The following is a 20,600-nucleotide window of genomic DNA, read 5'->3' as shown; positions in this document are numbered from 1 at the left end:
TAATGCATTTCAGCTATACATTCTGTGCCAAGAATGTAGGGAGTTTATAGTAACTAAGCATTTATCTATGCATTATTTATCTAAGCGTTTAATTTATTTATCTAAGCATTTAAGAGTTTATCTAAGCATTTTTTCACGTTTCGTTCGAGGCTACTATTCCTATGGATCTGTCAAAAGATTTTGTTTCTTATTTGTTGATTGTTGATTGATAAATTAAACAAAAAGAACACGTTTTAAATCGAGTATTAAAAAAAATATGAAAAGATGTTTTTGTAAAAAAGAAACTTGTTGGTTTATTTTATCACATTCATAAATTTTTTTTTTTATACTTGATAAAAATTTTAAGACTCGCCCTTCATTTTAAAAGTATTCTCTCATGCGTTATCCGTGCATATTAAGACATTAGGTCTTTTTAGTAGTAGCCCCGTTAAAAATTATTTTGTGGAAAATAAAAGTTACGTTTTGGTGGTCAACTCAAAATTATATAAAAAAAACTACATATATATATATATGTGTGTGTGTGTGTGTTTGTATTATGAACATAAAGATATGAAAATTATATTTTTTTGAACTGGTTAATAGATGAGGGATATTTTTGTAATTTGATTACCCTGATCGTGCTTACACACGATCAAAATTTTGTAAAAATTTGTATAATTCTGATTATTTAAAAATAGCGGTGAATAAAAAAAAATTGTAGTTAAGTTTTTTATCATATTGTAATGAAATGTTAACTAAAAACTCTGATGTGGACACCACATCAATTCTTGTACGCCTAAATTGTATGTACACATTTTTTTTAAAATGAAAAATACATAAAATTTTATTTCATTAATAACTTCTGATATTTTTTAATATTTTTATTTTTTATTGTTATTATTGAATTATTATTTAAAGTAAAAGTTTTTTACAATCAGAAGTTAATAACAACTATTAATAAATCAATATATCTAGGTTAAAAAAAGTTATAAAAAAGGAGATGAAATAGGATTCGAACCGATGTGCCTTCTCCTTGTAAGATCCAAATATTTCATTAATTAAAATTTTATTTGGTTATAACTCTAAAACCAATGAAAATAACACCAGTTATCATATGTCGTTGGAAATCTCTCAATGAGGGCATATTACTGCAGTTACGAAAAAGTCTGAAATCTAAATGTTTTTGATTTTGATCTTTTTTGGGCACATTTGGTCCAGTCAGTTACAATCAAAAGAGAAGGTGCACAGCTAGATGTTACAACAGTCCTAAATCAAAAATGTCAGCATCCTACGCGTAATTGTTTTTAAGTTATGCGAGATACATACGTACGTACAAACGTCACGCCGAAACTTTTCTGGATATTCCCGTTGAAATCTGAAAACCGAAATTTTTCGCGATCACAATACTTCCTTTATAAACTTCCCCCGTTCAAATTTTTTCGACTTTTAATTGAGCTTAACTCAAGAAGGATTCAAGCAATCTTCATCAAATTTTGACATGCATAACGTCAGGCATACTACTTAAGCACATCTAAATTTCAATGCAATTGATCTAGCAGTTTAGGAGATTTTCGATCTACAAAATTTTATTCGTAGGCCTATAAATAAATATATATATATATTCAAGGAAAACAATTAAATAAATGGTATTTTCGTACTCCTCATACTCAAGACGTAAAGAAAATTCATTCATTTCCCATTCCCATCATGCGATCGAAAGTATTTCCGTACTTCTCTTCGAAATGTCGGTAAAAAAGGTATAAACAAAAATAACCTTTTAAAAAAATTAAGCGGTTTCAAAACGTGTACCAAACATATTTTTCATGACCGGGATTCGAATGTGGAACTATTCGGCGCTAAGCCTTAGGCTTAGGCTTAGTGTTATTATTTTAGAATATAAGTTTTAAATAATTCTTAAAATTTTTTCTAGTTGGCACTAAATTAAGAGTTAGTTATTTGTTAATAAATTGTTATTTTTATTTAAAAGACGATTTCCAAATGTCGAAATTTAAAGAACAAAATTTTCATTTTATTTATAATTTTTTTTTAAAATTATATTTTGTTAAATTATGAAAGTAAAATTAATATGCTCAATAGTATGAATGTAACGAAAAATTATATAAGAATGTTTGTTCTTATAAAACAGAAAGCTGAATAAAGATTTGAATTGGCAACCGTCTAGTGAAAATGTACTTTATTAATCCTTCTAAAAAATATTTTACAAAACTTTATTTTCGTGCACATAAAATAATATGGTTCTAAATCTCAGTATAATAACGGCGTTGTTGTGATTTATGTGCTATATTTAAAAAGATAATTGGGTGAAACAGTCCGATTTCGTTTTTCTAGAATTTATTAAGCAAAATTCAAGGTCTGACGTTTATGAAATTCAATTTAGGGTTTTTTATCCAACAGGATAAATTTAATGTCAGATGAAATATTTTCTTTCATTTAATGGTTGTTGATTATTTCTATGTTGTATTCTCATTCCGTTCGTTTACAAGGGGATGTAACTCAGTGGTAGAGTGTCTGCTTCGCGTGCTGAAAGTCCTGGGTTCAAATCCCAGCATCTCCATTAATTTTTTTTAATAGTTTTTTAATGTTGTCTTTTTATTTTTAAATGTATAAATTGTTTTTATTGTTTAAAAAAAATATAATTTTATATTTTATTGGAACACATTTATTAGAGTTATTTTGTTTTCAAATTCTCCTCAATGAATAATAATTTTAAAAACTTCATTAATAATAATAAAATTTAACGTTTTACTAATAAAACTTTAAACCATAACTTGATCCTTTCGGTTTTTACGTTTTCCGGAAAAAATGACTTGAGCTGTATTTTTTGTAGACATAAAATTAATTTTTAAAAATCATTCAATATATGTTTATTTTACTGTCGTGTTAAACATTTTGATACAAACAGATAAAAACGTTAGGTAGATTTATACAATTTTTTAAATTTCCTGACCATAACGTAAAAGCAGAAAAAATATTTTAGATATTTTTTTAAGGAGGAATTTTATTATCTGTATTTTTAAATTAATTCTAGTACCTAAATATATCTGATAAAAATAATTATGGTTTGTCTTTTTATTAGAAGTAAATCTGTAAGGGAAGATAACGTGATTTCTCATAACAAGAAATTATTAAAAAAAAATAATTATTAAATATATTAACAGAAGTATTGATTCTACTTGTATGAAAATAAATTAAATGAACATTATTTATCGTAATGAAATTTAAGAATGTGGTTTTGATGTAATTTCAGATTTTCAACAATTTAAAAAAGGTAAGGATTTCAATAATTTCAGGAATGTTTCTTACTTTCCCGGCTATAGCGATGTATTCTATTGTAGCAGCTGTAACGGGAAGTATATAGATTGGTAAAAAAAATCTTTTATATATATATATATATATATATATATATATATTGTACAAATGTTGCCATTTTAGGATACATACATTTTAGTTTATTTTTTAAAGATGACATCTTCCGGGTGACATCCTCTTATACGTAAACACTCACGAAGTCTCTTCGTTGAATTGTTCATGGTTTGACGTAACATCTCAATTGGAATTTCCGCAATTGCTTCTCGGATCTTTGCCTTCAGTTCTTCCGTTGTGGCAGGTCTACTGTGGAACAATTTGTTTTTAAGGTGTCCCCATAAAAAGTAATCGCAAGCTAAGAGATCAGGCGATCTGGGAGGCCATCTAATGTCATCATTTCGTGAAATGACTGGCTGTGTTAAGAATTGGTGGAAATCTCTTTTGTTGTTCCACAACAAAGGTTTCAAGCACGGCTAGGTAACGAGCCGACGTCACTGTAATCGCAAGACCGTTGTCATCCTCAAAAAAGTAAGGGCCTATAACACCGTAAGATGACATAGCTCACCACACGGTCACTTTCTGGCTGTGCAACGGACGCTGGTGTAGCTGCGTAGGATTTTCTTGTGCCCAGTTCCTGAAATTTTGCTTGTTAACAAATCCACTGAGGTGGAAATGCGCTTGGTCTGACATCCACAGTTCGTGAACAAACTCTTCGTTATCATTTATCTTCTGAAGCATTACATTACAGAATTGTGTTCGCACGACTGCATCGTTCGGTTTCAGTTCCTGAACGATCTGCAACTTGTACGGATGGTATTGCAAGTCCTTCACTAACATTCTTCGAACACTTGAACTATGCGATTGTAAAGATGCTGAGAGACGACGGATTGACCGATGTGGACTTCGTGTGACAGCATCTTATACAGCTTGAACATTCTGTGGTGTACGGACGATTCGCTCACGGCCTGGAGGTTTCTTTTTCATTGCCGAACCGGTTTCCTCAAAATTAGATATCCATGTTTTAATTGCATGTGCTGATGGAACACGGTCGTGCCGTCCCAGATTAAAATGACGGCGAAATTCTCTACGCGCTCCCTCCACACTGTCATTGCTTTTGTAAAACGCTTTGATAGCAAATGCACGTTGCGTACCACTCCAAGGATCCATGACAACTAAATGGCAGGTTAGGCTGGGAGAGACTGGCGCCACTTATCAAGAGGTACCAATCGCCCACGGCTACCAACACAACTTTAAAAATTTCCCGTTTCTTTGAATCATTCTGTATAAAGAAGAAAGTCTGTTTGTATATTTGTTTGCTTCGTAAATATCTCGACACCGGCGAAACCTAACGGATTTATTTTTTGAAAAACATTTTCTTTTTACTTAACTAATATATATTCTGCATGTGAGCCAAATCGGACCATATATACAATTTTTCTAAATATCTCGACCCCAGGCGCCACCTCGCGAGTCAAAGAAATTAAGAAACCTTCGCGGTTGTGCACAACAACTCGCCGAATTTTCATCGCAGTCGGATGAATGGTATACGAACGCATTCGGGACAAACAAACACTTTTATCTATATAGATTCACCTCTTCTCAAAAACCGACGTTTATATATTTTTCTTTTTGTAGCTTACACGTTTTGTTTCAGAAAAAGAATTAATGGGTTTTTTTTTATTTTAGGTATTTTCCATATCAAACCGTTACAAAAACAGTGGTCTGTGGTAACAAAAAATATTTTTTTAATTTTTAAAAAGATTCTTAAAAATCTATTTTAAATTTAAATCCATCTCGAAATTTATTCTCGCATTAAAAATGTAGTAATGTTAATTTTTTGAGAAAAATTGACTTAGGTATTTTTTTAAATGAAAAATTGTCAAACATTTTCACCACCTTCGAAGAAAATTACTTATTATGCTTGTATCTTTGTATTCTTAAACAATTAAAAATTTATTTTCATCACTTAGGGATTATTTTCTTAAAATTACTCCCGTATTTTCCCACGAATGTGGGAGCCTACAAAATAAAAAATAAAAAAATTCAAATTTTAATGCTCAAAAACGTACTGTGTTTAATAATAAAGTCACTAAGCTAACAACACTCCGGAATATTTTAATCATTAAAAAACCCGTTTGATGGATGAGCCCTCAAATTTTCCAAAATTCAAAAACATTTTTTTTTCGAAATTAACATTAATGTTAAAATTTTGGTTATTGCTTTATTCTGTTGTGTTTTTGTTTTTTGTTTTTTCAAAAATGAATTGCATAAGTTAACTGGCGTAACCGAGAATGTTATATAATCAATTGCCGGCTTTTTCCCCGTTAATTTTCGTATGAAAGTAGTTGGAATATCCAAACGACCTTATATATCTCATTAGCTATTAAAATCAAATTCTGTTATTTTTAGTGGTCGCAAGATTGTGATAGAAGTAGAGAATAATTTTTACCATCGAATTTTTTGCATTAAGAGAAAATCATGCCGTTTGAATTACAGTGCAGTCTGTTGTAAACCGGTTAAATCGTTTTTGTATTTACCAATATTTTCAATAATACATTTACTTTGGATAACAACTTTGTATTAGGAAAATCTTATGGATTTGTTAATTGTATGTGTGTATGTGTGTGTGTGTGTGTGTGTGTGTGTGTGTGTTTATGTTTACACACAACTGTTTACCGTGTATTATTAAACAAAGGTAGCATTAAATTTAAAAGTTTTAACAGTGAAATGGTGGCTGGAGTTGTAAGTTTAAATCCTTCGAGAGGTAAGAAAAGCTATGTTTCCCTACTTCATCCGGAACTGCTACGTGTACGGTATTACTGCAATATATAATACTTTACAGATCCTCCTAAAAGGGGTAGGGGGGTAGATTTGGCGGGTAGGTTAATAATTTAGCAAGTCCGGTCCCACGTGTATAATTCAGTCCATTGTTAATGAGCTGATTTGAGAGGGTTAATTTATGTCATCTTTGTAACTTAACTCGCTTTAGTTCGTTCTTGTTTGCTAGTCTCCTTCCCCGCTTGCATTCGCAATCCTTGTCTCCATTGTTTCTAAAGCAACCGTTCAGTGCTATTTCTGTAAATGTTTCCCTACCTTTTCCTTTTGCTCCCCTTATATATTTCCCTGTCCGCTTCTAAAGTTAAATCCTATTTTACCCCTTTATTATTCCTTTTCTAAAAAGGTTACCTCCTAATAATTCTTCTCTCTTTCCGCATCTGTGTTTCTCGTAATTCCTGCTACGTATTTCTGTACTTTCTTTTCCCTAATATATAACACTGTTTTCATTTTGTATTATTTGTTACGTATAAGTAATGCTTCGTGATAGGATTATAGCTTTTTTCATAGATGTTTTTTCCATTTTATCATTACGATAACTGTTTTTATAATCAACTTTTTTTTATTTATTGTCACGTTTAATAAATTTGGTATTGTTTTTCATTTTCGTACGTGGTGGTTTATTTTATTTTTATTCTTTTTTAGAATTTCCTTATTAAAAATATGTTTTAGAGCAAAGAAAAAATTCTTCAAGAGGTGAAGAAAACGGATAGTATTACATTTAAATTTGGTGGAAATTTTAAGATCAGCTCTTTTCGTTTATCTATAAAAAAAAAATTATGAAATGAAGGACATTTCTAAAATGTTTTGGTCTTTTCATGTAATGTACTTTGAAAATAATTAATACGGATAAATAGCTTATCAAAACTTTCATTATCATTAAAAATAGATTTTTCGTAAAGGAAAATATTTCAGAGAAAATTTATGTTTTTTTAAGATAAGTTTTTAAAATTATTAAATAAAATACTCAACAAACAAAAGATACTCGTAGTGATAAATATACAAGAGTAACATGTATTTTTATAAAATTGTTTGCTTTCCAGAAAAGATTGTTGTTTCGGCAGTTACCAATCACTTTCAAATTCAGATCTCTTCGCATAATAACTAAGTCTATACGGAAAGGAATTTGCGCATATCTCATATCTGTTTGTCTAATACATCAAATTAGAAATTTTTAGAACCTTATTGGTCCCTGATGTATTATTACGTTTACATGTTTTGTCCGTGATTTATATTACGCTCTTAATTTAGTCAGTTTAATTTTGTTTTCTGACAGAATAAAAAATTGTTTTTTTTTCTTTTTTAGTCATTGTTTAGGACTAAGTCGATATTTAAATAAATTTCATATTGTCATCCGAATATTAAAAGTTTGTCTTAGGATGTATATACTTTTCGATGTATAGTTTATGATGCTTACACTAGGAAGATATTTTAATTTTCTTTTACTATTTTGATGTTGTTTTAATCCAATATTATATTTAATTATGTTTCTATTTATCCTACAATTAATGAAATTAAAAAAAGTTAATGTTTATAAATAATTTGTAATAGTACTTTATAGTTGTATTAAAAAATGAGCGTAATAACAAACTTTGATGAAGGAAAATTTATTGTTAAATTATATATCTAGATGAAATAAAAAGCTCTGCGTTGGTCTAGTAGGCCAAATCGATTTCATCATGTATGATATTCAAAATGATCTTAAATTTCTTACAGCGCAACCATTTGACATATCTAGTAAGTAAAAGAACTAAATCGAAATGGAATTTATCTAATTTTATAAAATATTCCAACCGCAAGCTAGAAAATTTATTTATGTTTTATTTCTCATGTTCTTTTTATATGGAGACGTTCTCGTTGCTGATATCTATATGATGGACTGATTCGGCGTATTAGGAGTCACCACTTAATTTTCATAAGAGTAATATTTGTTTATTCGGTCATATTCTTATCTATCGGCACACTTTTCGTGTACAGTACAAATAAAAACCTGTTTTACCGTCATTTAATAAAAAGGTTTTGATAAACGTGATGTCTTAAAGGAAACTTATTTCTGTTGTAAAGACATAAATTAAATAAATGCAGTACATCAACTGATCGGGTAAGTTACGGCGTTAAATCAGATGAATTTGTTATTATTAATGGAAATATATGAAAGAAAAATGTGTTGTCTGATTAATACTCAAAACTTATGGTAACAGAATCTACCGAGGATTATATCGACTACTTTTCATTTTTTAATCTAAAAAATAATCTAGTGAGGGGAAAATGTAATTAAATAAAATTATGTAATTAAAATCATCAGTTAAAGCAATTTGCAGAACGGTGTTTTTTTAAATAATTTTTCATTAAGTTTTTTAAAAGTATCTCATTAACTTAATGACGTGTTCAACGGGTGTAATATTTTTTTGTTCGTTTTTTTTGCTTGATATCGCCACAGAAGCTTGAAGCTTGTGTGTAGAATATGGAAATGTAGCGTATGAAAAATGCAATGCCTGACCGGAATTCTAACTCAGGATGAAAGGTCGTGACGCTACCCACTCACGCCAAGGTAAAAAATGTAAAATTCGGTGGAACAGCTGTAATTGAATAATTTAGTTATTCTGCATTATACTCTTACTATTCGTTATATTTAAGTTATAAATTCGTTCTTTGTCTATTAACTATTACATATTCATCTATTTCGACAGAGTATGTAGTGTAATAATAAAACTTTTATAGATCAAACGTTTTCAAAAATAGATCAAAACTGTAATAAAATATTTATTCAGCCCCACTTTCAATTAAATTTAGCCTCACATTTCAATACTGGACATATTTTTTACGTTTTATGTATTATTCAAAGATTTCATTATGTCATATATAGTTGGGAATTAAATTTTCAGTATAAAATTTTAATTTTGTACTTTTTATTAATTTTTCCCCAAGGTATAATTTTATTTACTTTTTGTTTTAAAACGAACGTACCCTTTAATTTAATGAACATGAACATTCCAATAACAAAGTTTATAATATTCTGTGGTAGCACTTGTTTCGATTATTAAAAAAAAAGTAATCCGTTGAATTAAAACGAATCAAAACAGAATGGTTGTTTTTTTTTATAATTGCGAAAAAATAATTAGTAGGAAAAAGTACTGTGCTTGGTATGTAGCAATTGGGATCATGTGCGACAGGGAAGGCGCAAATACGATATCAATACTTATAAGTAATGCTTATCCGTATACGAGTTGTTGCAGGCGTTTCTGTTTATTTACAGAACTTTGTTGTACAGCTTTATTCATTAAGACGATACTGTTAAATTTTATTTAACTTTGGTTTAAGATTGTACATAGATATTTGTTTTTAATAAATTTATAAGTAAAATGCAAATTACATTCTTCGTAATTTTATTATTAAAATTTTGTTATTATATTTTGCTTATAAGAAAATTAAATTTTAAACTTATTGATTATAAAAATTCTTATGTAACTTGTATGTCTAAGGTTTACTTAATTAAGCTACGTAATACGCTGAACAAATATGTTGTATGTATTCAAATAAGTTTTAAATGGAAAGTAAAACTCATGTATTCAGTTGTCATTTTGAATTAAAGAAATAATTTGTAGAATTATTTTAGTAAGTAAAGAACTATACCTTTATTCTGTATGTTTTGTTTTGCAGTTCTTATCTTTATCTTGAAGTAAGTAGAAAGTAACATTTTATATATATATATATACGTATTGTAATAGAGTAAAATTTTACACAGTAACACTCATATCACTTTGAAAAGGTTCAACTGTAAAGTTATGAATAACTTAGCCCAACTTTGTATAAGTAAAGTTTAACTTTCTTTCTTTTATATATATATATATATATATATATATATATAGATATATATTATAACTGTGTCTGTGTTTATGGATATTGTTATATAATGTTGTAACAATGAAATGTAGTACAGACGTACAATAAACTGGTAGAAAATGTTCATTATTTTCCTTGTTTTGTTTTGCAATTGAAAAGTTCTACAGTTGTATTTTATTGACTTCCCCATAATTTTTTTTATTTGGTTTTTTTACTGTTTTTAATCAGTATATTTTATTTCTTGTAGCCAGAGGTATATTAATTTTGTTACTGTAAAACAGAGTGAGAGTATTTGCCTACTATAATGCGTAGCTACTTTTTAACTTGGAAATTCTGGGTTCGAATACGAATCACATCTGTAAATTTTCGTATTTCACAAAAACATTTACTGTTGTAGTACAAACAAAAAGTAACGATTGACCAGTTAACCTGAAGAATACACTTTAGATATCTTTATTTAAATATCTAAAGTACTTGAACCGGCAGACATTCGGGCTTATCTTGCATCCCTAAAACTGATCAATCTATTTCGGTTTTTTGGTCAGTTCTTAATCCTCTGAAGTCATATCTGAACCATCAAACTGTCCAGAAAATTACGCTTCTAAGATTTGGAATCTCTTTGAACTCTAGAGGCATCACTATGGGATGATGTGTTTCCAATAGTTTGTCACAATACTAAACCATTTTCGAGAAATAACCCAAAAAAGGCAGTTCGTAGATTTTTCGGAAATGGTTTGTGTGTTCAGACATTTTTTTAATTAGCTGAATCAAAAAATTAAAAGGTCAAAAGAAACGTAGTCTACTAGTTTTACGAAAGTGAAACCTTTTTTAGACGTCCACTATAATTATGTCTAACATTATACTGCATTCAGTATTAGCTTACTAAGATACCACAGTTATAACCGGCTGTGGAGATGTAATTGCTATAAGCTGTTGTAAAACGATGGTAAAAAAACTCATTTTCCTTCAGCAAGCGTATCATCTTTTTCATTTTCCGCAGTACGAGGGCCGCCTTTTAAAGTTTTCAAAAACAATGAAAGAAAAAAGAAAGCGTACAAATCATTTTATTGTTTCTCAAAATATTCGCCTTTAGGATTTATACACTTTTGTGTACGTTCCAAGCGATTCTCGGAACATTGTTTCCACTCTGAAGTTGGTACTTGAAAAATATGGTTTTGGAATGATTCAACAGCTTCTTAAGGTGATGAAAATCGCTGTCTACGCGTGTTTTTTGATATTTAGTATATAAAAGAAGTCGTTCCGCAATAAATCAGGTGAATACGGGCAGTGAGACGTTAATTCAATGTTTTTCTTAGTCAAATAACCAATTTTTTGACGTGCGAGTTGTCATGATGAAGAAAGATGCGAATATTTCGGTTGATTTTCCATGATTTCATTGATTATTTCTGGCAAACAAATTGTTGTATACTTCACCATTAACTGTTATTCGGTCGTAAAGCAATGGTTGCTATCTTTAGTATAACCAAAAAATCTGATATGGACAACACATGAATTCCTTATACTCCTATTAAATTACATATACATTTTTTTAAAATGAAAAGTACATAAAATTTTATTTTATTGATAACTTTTGATATTTTTCTTCTTTTTTTATTGTTATTATAGAATTATTATTTATCGTAATTTTTTTTTACAATCAAAGATTAATAATTGTTAATAAATCAATACATTTAAATTAAAAAAGAAAAGTTGAAAAATTGGAGATGAAATCTGGTTCAGAAATGCTTTTGGTTTTCGGGCTTTATTTGGACACTTTTGGTTCAATCGATTGCAATCAAAAGGGCAGGTACACAACTACATGTTACAACAGTCCTAAATCCAAAATTTCAACATCCTACGGCTAATCGTTTTTGAGTTAAATGAGATACATACGTACGTACATACATACACATACATACGTACGTACGTACGTACGTACGAGATTCAGGGGATTCCGGGCTGGTCAAAATTGATGTTTCCGTTCAAATCTGAAAACCGAAATTTTTTGCGATGTCAATACTTACTTTAACTCGTACTAGGAACTAAAAGAAAACGATCATTTTCTTGAAAGTGTTTCACCGAACGAACCACTTTTCTTGGATTCGATTCGTCTTGGAACACCCAAATAGTTGATTGTTGCTTATTTTCCGGCTTTTATGAAAATATCCAAGTTTCGTCTCCTGTTGCGATGTTGTATACAGATTTTGCATTTCCTCAGTCAAATTTTTTAAGCATTTTCTTAAACCAGTTGATCCCAAACACCAACTGACACGAGTCTGTTTTTGAACTTTAATCAACTTATACGGATTCCATCGAGGACATATCTTTTTCACAGCTGAATGTTCACGGAAAATCGAATATATTGCAGTTTTCGATATGCTTAAGGACGCCTCTCATGGTAAGCTACAGGACGATTCCTGCAATCATGTTGTACAGCATCGACGGTTTTTCGAACAAGAACCGATTTTAGTTGGCCTTTACGAAATCCATCGCTGATGAAAGCACAACCAAGACGAAATTCGGCAAACCAATTGTAAGTAGTGCTTTCTGATGGTGATTCATTACTAAAAGTTAAATGAAGCGATTCGAAAACATTGTTGTTGAGTTAGGCCCTTATTAAAATCGTACATCATACAACAAACCTTCACGAGAAATTTCCATTTTTTCACAAAACTTTTTTTTATTAAACGCTCACTGTAAATAAACTACTTGGCCGATTTCTGAGATGCCATTGTTGTAAATAAGTAAGTCAAATTTTACTACAGTAGTAATGTCACATCTCAATAGCGCCATCTAGTTATCGTTTGTAAAATTTTTTAAGGCGATTCGTACCATGGAACTGAAAACAGTTTAATTCGCAAAATATGTTTTGCATTGACTGAGTGAGCGGCGCTTAATATTATTTCCATAACATTTCACGATTGATCGGTATAATAATAGTAAGTTCCACCTAATGAACAGCAATAATGATAATGAATACAGCTTGCACGTGGACCCTCTGGCTCTTTATTGATTGTCGCAATGGCGTAGATTTGACCAGGAAATCTAAGCATGCAAGGTATATTACAAAATATCACCTGAATTTATGCATGCAGGTTTATTCAAGTATAAACTCTTAAGCAACTAACCGATTGCCCAGTAAAATTTGACTTATTTATTTACACTATACTTCAAGGTGTAAAAAATTAATTTTTTACACCTTGAAGTAATGAAATGTCATAAGATAATCTTATTTAAAATCATAAGATAATTTTTTAAAATAGAGCTGAAAAAAAACTACAAAATTTAATTTTTTGCATAGAATATGAAACCGGTAATAAGTAATGTACTGCCGATATAAAAGTAATACTTTAATTCAAACAATTTTTATTTTAAAATTTTGTTTATAAAAGAATTATTCTCTCGAGATAAAATAATTTTATTACATTTTTTATTTTTTTTATTTTACTAAACCAAAGATTATATATATATATTTGATGGTAGAGATACTTTTAACCTAGGTCGTTGGAAAGGATGATAATTTATTTTGCCACCAGGAAACCTGGATAATATTTATCTAGGTCTTGTACAGCATTAAACTCTTCCTAAATAATCACTGTTAATGGTTGTAACATAAACAAGCTAATTTTTTTTATTTTTTGCGTCAAGTTTCCCTAATATTCTAGATAGTTGCCGTGAATCCGTTTCTTTTTTGAAATTCCCTTAAGAAAATTTCACGACTGGTAAAAAAGTATCCAGAAAGTTTCGCTTTTCATTAAACGGAAATGGTGTTTCTTTTAGATTTAACCGAGAAACTTGAATACTTTTTCCTGTGGGAATCATAAAAATACTGCTTAATCTACAGAGGCTTTTTGGGTTATTGTTTTTCCAAGGTTTCATTTGAAAAGCTCAATATTTTCCAGTTTCATTCTCCTAGATTTGTTTATTGTTTTAATCCATTCTCAATTTTGGGGTATTGACCTTTTAGACCGGTTAGGCGGTGTAATTATGAGCACGTTAGTTTCTAGATCAACGGACCTCGAGTTTGATTCGCAGCAGTTGACATGTTTCACTGATCACTTCATTTGAAAAATATGTATAAAAGCAATTCTGAGATTATAGTAATAAAAATGAAAGATTTTTATTTCTTTTCCCTTGTAACTTCTTTTCTTTTAAGAAAAAATTAGTATAATTTACCTAAAATAGAACGAAATTTGAAAAATACCACTTAAAAAATGTATGTAGTACTTGTATATAAATACTTATATAATGAACCATATCAGTACAAAGACGGTTATATTCAAAGTATTCTTCGTCCAGACTGCATTGACTACAAAACATAAAATAAAATAAAAAAATGAGGAACAAAATACGGTCCCATCCTTTAGGTGTTTCACAGGTAAGAACCGGGCAAAATACATTTTAATCCTTCCTTCGTACAAATAACCAACTATAGTTAATATTTTTAAGATGGAGACCGACAATTTTGAAACCCGTATTCTTCTGAACACTGAAAGTTTCGATCAAACAGTAGTTCTGAAGAAATTACACACACAAATATTTTTTTTCAATATTTTATTATTCTCACAAGCACGAGTTTATGATTAGAGGGAGCTCTAGGGAACAGAGGCCCTTGCTAAACGGGAAAGGCTAGCGAAGCGATCAACAGCTAAACATCCCCTGACCGCAACGGGAAACGCAAATAACAATATAGTCCGGGAGAAGCCGTGACGGGGATGCTAGTATATATATAAATACACACACACACACACACGACTGTTTTGAGCTTACTGCATGTGTGGAACCGGAAATACGGTTAAGAAACCTCTTTTAACGAAATTTTGGTTGAAAGAGTTCCTTAAATGTAGAAGAAAGAACCAAAAGTGTGATTTAAGTCTTATTTACCTTAAATAAAAAAATAAAGCTTCACTGAAAAAGCAGTTAGGCATGCACGAATTCCCTTAAGTGTAAGGCAATTTACACTTTTTGAAATTTTAGAATCGTGTATATCTCCTTGTGTGTTTGAATAGGTTACAGATATCTCGTAAATTATGAAGAGATTGTTTATCTTTATATTCTTTCTTTGCTTTTTGAAAAAAAAATTAATCAGTTTAAGAAAAACCCTTAAAATCTTTTTTTTAATCATAATTTAATTATATTTTTTACAAAAGCATTTGTATTTTTATTATTTCTTTTAATTTGGTATCATAATACTAGTTACGTTGAAATCAGCTTATTTATTATTTTCTCTCTTACTGTAAAATTATATTTTTAATTTCACGGTAGTTTGTTTTTGAATTACGATAAAACATATCTTTACTTTTTTTCAAATAAATATTATTTATATTTAATAAGTTTATTATTAGCTGTCTTAAAAAAATAGAAAATGTTCAATATTTTATTTATGTGTAATTTTTAGAAACAGTTATAATATGGTAAGATGGAATTAGAGGAGAAGAAGAAGTGGCTTGTGTTGTATTACATTTGAATCGTACTTTTGTTATGTATTTTACATGGATAAACTAAGAAAATGAGAAAAGGAAATGATAATTTAAATGGACTTAGTGAAAAAAAAAGAAATAGAAAGTGAGCAAGAATGAAAAATTAACAGAACAATTCAGAATAGGAAAACCAATCTTCTGGGTGATATCATGAGACGATTGATTAAAATATTTGAGTGTACGAAGAATCAGTAGTAGAAGATGCAAAAAAAGAGAAGACGGAGAAGAGTAAAAATTTTCTAAAAAGAAATCGGGATCTTCAAGTTTTAGCAAGGTACAATAGGAAAAAGGAGGTGTACATGTTGCATATGACCTGGCTTAGGGTAGATTATTTTGCTGATGTCATAATCCTTATTTTTTATCGAAACACTACTTACTCTATGCAGGCAGTTAAAGAAGGTTTTTTCTTTTCTTGTCCATACATTGATTATTTAGTTTTATAAAGCGTTATGAGACATACGAGTATATTAAACTTTATATTGTTCAGATAATCTCCATGTATAATAAAATGGTAAAAAAATGATAATACGAAATTTGCAATGATCCGAGACCTAATTGTTCTACTGAATGAATTTGAGTATACTAGAAAGATTGTGTAATGGAACACTGCCGCAAATTACTAAGCTGTACAAAAATAACTTATACGCTGAAATTTTAACTGGGGAAAACATAACGAAATGTTTATACCCAGAATAAAGTTAGACACTGGCAAGTTTACCCACGGATTATCCTTAATACTGCACAGAATCAGTTTCCTGTGACCTTAGCTTTTGCAATGACGATAAATTAATCGCAGGGGCAAAGTTTCGAGCTTGTAGGACTGTACTTCAACAAACCATTATTCAGTCACAGTTGTAAGTGGTATTATCCAGTGTACTGCAAATAAAAAAAAGTCAACAAACTAATGCTCTCGAAAATATAACGTGACCAACTAATTTTACACTACTGCCCAAAAAGGAGTGTAATGTATTTAGAATATATATATATATATGTTTGTTTCACCGTAGGAACTCCACAGCTGAACCGATTTAGATGTATGACCCCGCATTGGAATACTAGCGTTACCGGGAGTGTCGTTGGTTATATAAATATGTACATTTATGTTTAAATAATTTTTTTTTAATTTGAAATTTAAATTATAACATTTAAAAAATACCATAAAACCGCAAAAACACGAGGTAAATAAAGATATATTAATTTAGCGTATGTAGGACCCCAGTAAAGATTTATTAGAATCATAAATCCATTTGCGCTGAGTTAAATAAGAGTTGAAAATAATAACTTTGTTAGAAATGAATTAATAATCGAGAGAACAGTAATAATAATAATGGTAATAAAAATGTTCGTTCGGGAAAGTCTTACTATGCTTTCCCTTAAAACTAAATTCTTGACAGCCACGAATGCTAATTACTAAAGAAAATTTCTGTTTCATCATCGCTTTAGTTGTTTAACGGAATAAATATTTAATGATGTACGAAGTGGCATAAGTCATCAGGACATATGATTCTATTAATCATACCATTTTTTACTGAACTCTTTGATTATTATATGCGGTAACAAAACCTTTTGGTTAGAATTAAACGCTAAAATTAATCAATGCTTCAGAAAACGTTTTGCTAATACTATAGATTAATTTTAATATCTTATTCATGAAATTAAACATTTTTTTTAATGTTTTGAAATTAATTTCAAGTTAAAATAAATATCTAAATGAATAAATTATATTTATGATTTGTTAGCGTATTGCATTCTGAACTTATGTTACTTCATGACATGTTATCCTAATATTACAAGGAAGACTCGAGAAATTTCTTGAATATTGGTCGTTCCGTAGTTTGTTTTATTTTATGCAAACATTTTCCAGGAAAGGTTACCGCTTGTAAATGTTGGAATCTTTTCTCTGATGTTATTACGTATAAAGACAAGCGGACTGGATTCCTGAATTTATTTCAAATTTGTTAAGTCTGGGAATGTGGTGGGTGTCACCTGATACTTTTCCTTCAGATGAAGCTGAATGCGTGTATATACTTTCATTTATTTTGTTAGTTATTCACATTTCTGTACTTTTTCTGTTCGTTTTATTTATTTTCAATTATTATTTAATTTTTTACTTTTGCCTGCTCCTTTTTTTTAAATATCATTAAATTACTATAAATTTATAAATTGTGTTAAAGAAGTTCAAAAAAATATATATACAAAAAAAGCAAAATTAATTCAGTTTATTAGTAGCGTCTTAAACTTTTTTTTTAACTAAGTTAATCAATTTACAAAAAAAAAAAGCTGGTATGGATAGTAAGAGTTTTCAACTGCGATACCAAAAGGATTCAATTAAAAATTTAGTACAAATGCTAGACTTTCAGAATAATGTAATTTACCGACGTTGAAAGACGTGTAGGTTGCATAACGCTTCTAATAATTTTTATATCTCATCTTATTTTTGAAGGGACATATTCTTAAAGTTCCGTACAAATTTTGTTAGAATATATCTTAAATATTATGAAAGATAATACTAAATAAGATAATTAAGTCAAAAACAAGCCGACTGGGAATTTTATTCGGGAGCTTCTTTGTGTATAAATTGTTATACAAGTATACGCCAACTGAAGTAATAGGTTGAATTATGTTTTCTTTATTTTTATTAATATATTTTTTTATTTCCACGTCTCTAATGAAATGAAATAACTAATTCTTTTTAAATAATGAAATATTATTACTATTTTCATCGCATAAGTTGTTTTTAATTTTCACTTCTAGTATTCTTAATTTCATTGTTTTACCGACTGCCCACTTTTATTATTCGAGTGAATTTCTTGAGAATGTAAAATATTTTCATAACCAACATTAACAAGTGAGGTTGCTAAGCAACGAATGCCAGCTCTCATTTTCCGTACTCCCTTTAGATCTGATTCTCATCTTTGCACCACCATCGTTATATCATGACGACAGCTAAGTCTTATTTCTATGAGTATAAAATCATTAAAAAAAATCTTTATTATTTACATTCCTTTTCACATTACGTACATACATATCGATTAAAATGAGCGTGTTTATTTATTTTATTTTTATTAAAATTGTTTTTTTTTATTCAAAATAAATAAAAGTTAGAAGTTTTTTTTTGGTTTAAAATCAACCCGTTACAACGGGTTTTTAAACTGTTGCTAAGAAACTCGTACGTTTTTAAACTTCCTGTAACAACTACCGTGTTTTACGCTTTTTTCTAATGCATATTTAATTATTTTTTACGTAGTTAAATTCTAATAACAGATTATTCAAAAATTTTTAAGAAGTTATAAGGTGCAAAAATGTTAAGTTATAAATGTTCAGTTGTAGGATTAATTTGTATTTTAGTCTCCTGGTACTCGATGCGTATACGAGTAGTAAGTTCTACTATGTGCGCGTGATAAAAAGAAAATTGAGAAATACATCATATGTAAAATAAATCGTTTTAAATAAGAAAACGCTCAAAAATTTTTTTTTTTACAAAAATGTTATTAAAAATCTACAATAGAAGCTCGTTTCGTTTGTTAAACAACCATCTTCAGTTGTAGTTCTTCAAACGAACAGGTAGAATAAGAATATTTTATTTTGTAAAATAACAATAATTGTAAACACAGATTTTTTTGGATATTTGAAAAAATTGTAGTTTATCGATAATGATATATAATTCATTCTTGAATTACCATGGAGAAATCTAAATTTAAAAATTGATTGTAAATTTTTTTTCAAGCTTCCGATTAAATGGCTATCCGACCTTAATTTTAGGTAAATTTAATCACAAATCTACCTATTATAATAGATACCATGATTCGACTTCCGGAAAATGACGACATATCTTCGCGTTTCACATCTCCCAGACCCCAAAACCACCGTCAGTTCAAACGTTTATATTTATATATTTCACTTTCTTGTGAAATAACTGTCATAATACAGTATATACAATAACTGACACAATAACTGTCATAATTTTGAGTCAATCACTTTCAAATCTATACATAAAATACAGCGACCCAAAATCTCTGTCAGGTTCGTTAATGGGCAAAATCGGACCATGGGGGTGGAAATGGGGTCTTTTTCGAATAAACAAAATATCGCTATAACTTTCCTATTAAGTAAAACATCGAATTGGTTTAAAGTTTCTACTATTCTTTGGATAAGGGCCTAAAACTTATCTCAGTAAATCTCTTTTATATCACCAACCATTGGCCCAGGGGGTTGAAAAAATGGGTCTCAAAGACAAAAAAATCATACCTCCCATAATATGCACAGTATCGAATCGGTTTAAAGTGGTCGTTAGTCCTCTAAACGTTACCTAAAACTTTTGTCTGAAACAATTTTTGATACGATAATAATTACCGTAAGGGATAACCAAAATGTTGCTGTAATTGTAAGATGGGGCTTGTCGTATGCTAAACTGTGAAACTTTTTTTCACATGCAATCATTGTCGTATAGAGTAAATTTGAAGTTTTTCTTAACTTTCAGGTGGAAATCTTTTTTATCCCCCTACTTAGCACCGGTGTAATCTACTTCTGCCCCTTCCGGCGTGCCGAAAGGGATTGTTTTTAATTAGGATAGGGGAAAATAATTCCCCCTCTACTTGAAATTAATTTTTTTTCTTCACCTTATAAAAGAGGTGGGCGGTTTGATTCGGAAGTTTCCTAGGTTTTGATGTTTTCATACTAACTTAACGCTTGGAATTTTGGAAAACGGCTCCTTTGTGAATTTTACTTATATATATTTTTTAAGCACTGTTCGAAATACTTTTTTTGGTAATATTTCTTATTGTATATTTATTTAGAATAATTTTATCTTGTATAGAACTAGTCAGTCAGGTCTCGTTTCATACGCCGTTCTCGTCTAGGCAGAGGGTTGCGCCGCATGGACCACTCCTATGTTCATTAAACTCATGCTTGTGAGAATAATAATGATAAATAAAATTTAAAGTCTTTCAGTTTATAAAAACTTTCATTATATTGTAATTTCTTCACAGCAACAGTTTGGTCAGTATAGGACCCAAGATTTTGAGTGATCTGAAGAATGCAGGTTTCAAAATAGTCGCTAGCTATTTTATTAACCCGTACTTCGTTCGGGCTAATATTAAAAATATATTTTTCCCGATTCTTTGTGTTATTTGACAA

The 20,600-nt window shown here is 29.5% G+C and overlaps 1 protein-coding gene and 1 non-coding gene across 2 annotated transcripts in view; both read left to right on the top strand.

Moving 5' to 3' along the window:
* LOC142331148 (uncharacterized protein CG43867) overlaps positions 1-20,600 on the top strand; it is a 514,685-nt gene that overhangs the window by 36,756 nt on the left and 457,329 nt on the right. The gene's annotated exons all lie outside the window — the stretch shown is intronic.
* TRNAA-CGC (transfer RNA alanine (anticodon CGC)) lies at positions 2,483-2,554 on the top strand. Its single transcript has one exon. It is a non-coding gene; the product is annotated as a tRNA-Ala (tRNA).

The sequence above is a fragment of the Lycorma delicatula genome, chromosome 10 (genome assembly GCF_047948215.1).
Source record: "Lycorma delicatula isolate Av1 chromosome 10, ASM4794821v1, whole genome shotgun sequence".
Lineage (NCBI taxonomy): Eukaryota > Metazoa > Arthropoda > Insecta > Hemiptera > Fulgoridae > Lycorma > Lycorma delicatula.
The sequence above is the reverse complement of the archived record's forward strand: the minus strand, read 5'-3'. Positions and strand labels throughout refer to the sequence as shown.